General features: G+C 38.9%; 1 protein-coding gene across 3 annotated transcripts in view; it reads right to left on the bottom strand.

The window, feature by feature from the left end:
• The window catches only part of LOC144199461 (nectin-2), a 111495-nt gene that overhangs the window by 103717 nt on the left and 1572 nt on the right, over positions 1–6206 (bottom strand). The window lies entirely within an intron of this gene.

Genomic DNA, 6206 nt, shown 5'->3' on the forward strand with positions numbered 1-6206 from the left:
TTAAGAAAGACTCTTATGCATACTGATCTAATGTAGCTCTTCCAAAAACATTGCCGAGTTGTGTTATTGGAAACCTCTCAACCCCCAATTTTCATTAAAGTCTTTTGGCACTACTTGTAAGAGCGGCCTTTCAGCTTATTTTACTTTGGATCAGACGGGAACAACTCCAGCAGTCTGGATACCCCCTTGGAGCCAAACACAACTATCCCGCCAGGGGGTTCTCGGTATGACCTCAGCAAAGAGGTGGGAGGGGGGAGGGTGTTCTGACATGGAGCTGTCTCGCTATTTAAAATAAACCGTTTTAACTCAATACATGTGCGATAAGAGACTATCAATTAATGGATCACCCTCAATTACATCAATTAAATACAATGTCTTGCTGATTAACAATATCTGGCAGGAAGACAGTTTGATAAAAAATAAAAGGGCTCCTTTACCAAAGATGAACGAACCTGAGACATTTTGACAGTTTTGTGGCATGGGAATATTGGAGTTATAGTGGTTTCCAGCATTTATAAGATTTTCTGCTGGGATGTAACCCATGAAAAGGTTTGGAATGTTAATGTAACCTTCTATTGAAAAGTTGTAACAGGAACCACATCCTTAAAAGGGAGTAAATTGAATGAGGAAGTCATTAGAATAGAACTTTGATGTCTGCACAAGATAACAGTTTGTGACGGGAATGACACGCGTGCACAAAAATACGCATGCGGACGGACACCTTGTCATTCTGGAACATGGCGCCTTCTCTTCCTCATTACCGGACTGTCATTCGACTTCCAATATTAATCAGTGAAGGTATCCTTGTTTGTGGTTCAATATTCCGACCTTAAATGCAATACACCCCCCGCCATACCCCATAAAAACTGCAGCTTCATCTCTCCTGTCTCATAATACTCCATAAGTCAACAATAAGCTTGATGAATTCTCTGCGTTTCAGGTTACTGGTAATGAAAAGTCCACAAAGCAAAGTCGTTTTACAAAAGCTCGTTCATCAAGATACACGAGTACAAAAACCCTGAAAGACATCCGCCATGTACATCAATGCAACCAGTGAACCATAGGTCCATATTAGAAGGGCGCAATAAAAAGTTGCCTGCAGTGTTGAAGACTTTGCAATGAATTTAATAAAAAGAGGATTTTTCCATCTGAAGCGGCCATATTTGGATAGAAAATGCACTATTTTCCCAAAAGGTTGGTAAAACCACACCCAAAACCGCAAACATGGATAAACATAAATGACCTTTTAAAGAATACTGACATTTATCAGACCAAAGCTGATAGGGGAGGACAGCTCATTTGGTCTGGCCTAATGATAAGACCTAACCACCGTAATCATTAGCACTAAAATAAACAAACGCGTAAAGCCTTTGCCAAGCTAAGTGCTAATGAGATACTAAGCGCTTCTCTGTTCCTTCTTTTATTAAGCAGGAAAAAAAGGATAAACTCATCGTGATCCATCAATTACATTCCTCTTAATAGAGCAAGCGTAATGCTCAATGTGGGCTGCTGCGATGATGAATGGCGACTATCTTGGCAACGGGACAGTATTCACATAGAAATTTTCAGCGTGTAAAGGGGAATTTTACAGCTCTTAAAGCCCACACAGGGATTTTTTTTTTAAATTTTAAAAGATGGTCTGTTACTGACCCCACAAAGCTATTCTTTACCTTTACCTAAATCAGATATAAAACAGTTTGTCTTTCTGTGTGTGGTGTGTTCCAGTGTTCAGTTCATATCATGACAATATTGTGTACCATGTATGATACCTATTGCCATTTGCTGATCCCAAAACACAAGATTTAATGTCAAGCTGGATTTTGGGGGATTTGGGTTTGAGTGGTGGCTTGTTAGTCCAGAAAATTATAAGTAAAAAAAATAAAATCTATTTAAAAAAAAAAGTCAAAATTGCTCCAGGTGAGTAATTTGGACCTTTTTGAGCAAGTGGTTGCGTGTCCGCCTTGCAGCTCTAGGGTCCTCGGTTCAAATCCCGCTCAGTCTAACTGTGTGAAGTTTACATGTTCTCACTGGGCCAGCATGGGTTTCCTCTGGGTACTCCAGTTTCCTCCCACATTCTAAAAACCTGCATGGTAGGCTAATTAGTCTAAATTGCCCCTAGATATGGGTGTGAGTGTGCATGGTTGGTTGTCCATCTCCTTGTGCCCTGCGATTGGCTGGCCACCGATTTAGGGTGTCCCCCGCCTCTGACCCGTAGGCAGCCTCCAGCACCCCCCGTGGCTCTAATGAGGATAAAGCGGTTCAGAAAATGAGATGAGATGAAAATTGCTCCATTTTCTTCTCCTTAGTGCTTTTTCCCTGAATACTCCCAAGACCAAATCTTCTTCTCTTCAACAGTGTTACGACCAATAAAAAGAGTGATTTGTTGAAACACATTCTGGTCCGCTTACACTTGGGAAAAAAAAGAAAAGAAACTATGGGGGAAATATACAAAGTTTAAAAAAACACTGCCTGATCTGTACCACTGAGAAAATCCTAAGTATGAGGTACTACGAGAAAGTATTGTTTTTCTACATTGAATCTTGGTTGGTTGTATTGTAAACATCCATCTAAAAATCCATCCGCTTAAAAGCACACAACCAGAGCTACAGCCTTGTTGACAGACCATGTCAGGCTTATTTTCTCCGCTAGCCACCATGTTGTTACTGCCATAAACAGCATGGCCTTGAGTCCAATGGGGGCAGGGTGAGGATTTGAATTCACCAATGACTACTGTCACTCAAACAAAAGCACCGAACAGAAAAGGGGGGGCGGGTGGGATGTCAAAGATAGGAGAGAAGAGAAAGATGAGAACAAGGCTTCTGTCTGTGTACTAGACAGCGGGGGCCTTAAAAAGGGGGGCAGTGGCTTAGTGTAGGACATAGTTTGGCGGGAGCTTTGGAGAGTCACCATTGCCTGTCTTAAACGCTTGCTGCATCCTTGCTTAAAAGAACAAAAAAATACTTCCAATCAGTGAAATTAAGCTAAAGGAAAACTATTAGGCATCACTTGCATTCCAAGTGTTTTTTTAGCAATCTTCTCTGAGGTGAAGCAAATGAGCTGTGATTCATTTAGTAGCATAGAGTGAGGCGGATTCCTCCCCCGCAAATGACCCAACGTGCCCACCAGTTTCTCAGGCAGCCAGCCACCCCCTGCATGCATGCATGTAGCTTACTCAGCCATAAAGACAATGCCCTCCACCTGCACCCCCCGCCCTGCCCAAACTCCCACATAAACAGAGACCTCTTCAATAAAAACATCACCATAGTAATGGGCCAAGCCTTTCTGACCCACATCTCTTGCAACTTTGAAGCCAGGGCATTTTTTTTACTGGTAATCATTAACATATACTGTAATATTGTATATACTTTTCTTATGTATTTATCTCAGATTAGCAATGTGATAAGTTGTCAACAACTGTGTGCAATCATTGAATGAGCATTTAAAATATTTTGAAACTCCTACATGTCAAAGAAATTTATAAAATTGAAAATAATTGTCACATTAGAGTCTGTAGACTGCATTTCTCAACAATTATGTTCATTTTTTTTCATGTTTCTATTTATAAAGAACATTTTTCAAGGAAGGACAACCATTTGCGATTTCTCTGTACTTTTGTCACAGTGACTTGGAGAACCCTTTGGTATTTCCATCCAGGCAGAATAGTGTATATTTTTAGCGGAAACTTGTCAGCCAATTAGAGGACCCCTTCAAATGCCACTGTATTTGTGTATTTGGCTGTCCAGTTCATTAAAAGGCTAACAATGCATTAGTCACTCTGAATCAGTAACCCTATCCATTTTGAATTCTCGCCTGAGTTCTTTATAAACCTGGTGGGACGGAAATTGCTCTTCGCTCCAAATTTAACTAGCAATACACCAACTTTTTTTTTTAAATTAAATATAAAAATACATTTGGAAAAAGTTGGTTTCTGTATTAAAATGTGATTGTTATTTTGACCAATATTTACTATTTATATAGAAAAAAATCTGATAAATATTTTTTATTAAAAAACTAAGTTGGAAAAATACTTTTACCAATTTAGTCGCCATTGACGTCGTTAGACATCAATCACTGTCAATGAACTCTATTTATATTATATTATTTAACCACAGGTGCTAAACTTTATTAAAAAATGCATTTTACATTTCTTTGGGTAAAAATCCAATCATCCACTTAATTCAGACATAAAAAAGCAAAGTTAGTGGCCTATGTGCTAGCTGTCCAAGTACAACAGGTATGAGAAGCATTCCAATACACAACCCCGGCAATAATTTAGGTTGCACAAATCAAATGATTTAAATGCAAGAAAACTGAAAAAGGGATGTTTCTGCCTGTGCTGGTTAAGCTTTGCATTCGCTCCACTCATAAATATGGAAAAGCTTTTGTTTTGTCCCTACCCTACTCCACAAGCACCATCATAGTACTCCATGCTCTGCACAATCAAAGTAACATAAAAAGGTCTGCTGCATGAATAAGTCACCAGCGTGCACGCACGGTCAGTCGTGAACATTTACAATAAACGGTTGGGTGCAAGAATGCTGGATACAGAAGTCCTACATACTTGCCCTAATTACTGCACAAAACAAACAGCCCGGGTGCAGAGTAAGCTCAGAAAATGTTCAACTGGTTTTGCAGCGCTCGCATTCATATGCTAATAAGTTAGCCGCATGCCTTAGATACTTGTTCTACTGACTGCAGATTACGTTCAGTGGCCTCACCTGCAACATTTACTAGACTATGTTTTATTTATTTTTCTTTCCCAACCCAGCCAATGGCCAAAATGCAGAAAGCTTATGTTTGGGTGCCACCCATGCAGTACATGGCATGACAATTATGTTTGTAAGGTTTATGCATAATAACACAGGCAAAACCAAGTCACATTGCCTGGAGGAATTGTTCACATACAGATCATTCAGACACAAATACAGTTTTTATCCAAGCTTCTGCATTTAAAAAGAAAATTAACCTTGGCTAACACTGATTTTCAAATAAAATAAAGCTCTCTATAATGTCTTAGAAATGTATACCAGTTACAGAAGCAAAAATGTTTTTGTTCCCATTCTTCTATGTGTTAGTCAGATTTGAGAATCGATAAAGATTACCTAACATCTTTGAATCAAAACTACATCAAGTTTGCAGCTTTGAATATGGATAGTGACTAAGTGCAAGCACATATCTATTTAATTGAGACTTGGAGCTTGGGCCGACCTGAAAAAATCATGTGAAATCCCCAACTTTAAAAGCACCAATTACTATTTTCCATTAAGGCATTGGATACATATTCAATTCAGTCCTGACACAGGATGTAGTATATCACTAATGACAAGCTTACTTAGACTTTCTATAGAATATCTTGGCCAGCCAGCAGTTTCCAGCATATCAACCATTATCATTAATAATTTTGTACCTTTCTGTCTCAGATTGACATGTTTACCACTTTGCTTTCTCCAAATCACATGTTACAGGAAGCATCTGTCAAAACCTCTGGTCACAAGGATTGGTTCTTTATCATCTTTAATGGCAGACAATGAGTCAAATCAGTTCGCACTTTGCACCTCTTGGACTATCAAAAGTCCAGATGGAGCTACTTAGTAGCCCATTTAATATACTACTCCCTCACAGTCCACCTAGTCACTGACATTCATATTTATTCGCCCATGCATAATGTCACACATTTTACTTAGGCCAGTGGGTTAGCTACAAGTATTGCTGAAGTTCATCTGAAAATGCTTTGGGTTGAGTGTTTAAACTACTGAATACAATCCTTTATGGGACATTGAATCTTTATGTTGAGGCAAAATGCTTCAAGATTCTCTTCAATAAATATCTAAGCATATTTTAGCATGGTTCACTTCAATAATTTCAATGTCATTGACGATGAGACATCCAATCATTAGGGCTCTTTGCCTCCTGCTGGGAATTTAGAATTAGTTTGTAACTGGTAGACTTTGAAACCATTTGACATGGGAAGACTGACAGCAAATTAATATTCATTGCTAGCCTTAACTAGATTGGATATTTGTCACTGTCAACAGCAACCTATGAGATAGTAATCATTGTCTACTACACTACTTTTTCCATTATGCTATTTGTAGTCAAACCAGTCTGACGTCAAGGCTGGTGGTCAACACGAATTACTCCCCACACTTAATAAATCTAGCAGCATTAGAGGAGGTTACATAATTAAAAAAAATACCACACAAATA

The sequence above is a fragment of the Stigmatopora nigra genome, chromosome 7, assembly GCF_051989575.1.
Source record: "Stigmatopora nigra isolate UIUO_SnigA chromosome 7, RoL_Snig_1.1, whole genome shotgun sequence".
In the NCBI taxonomy this organism is placed as follows: domain Eukaryota; kingdom Metazoa; phylum Chordata; class Actinopteri; order Syngnathiformes; family Syngnathidae; genus Stigmatopora; species Stigmatopora nigra.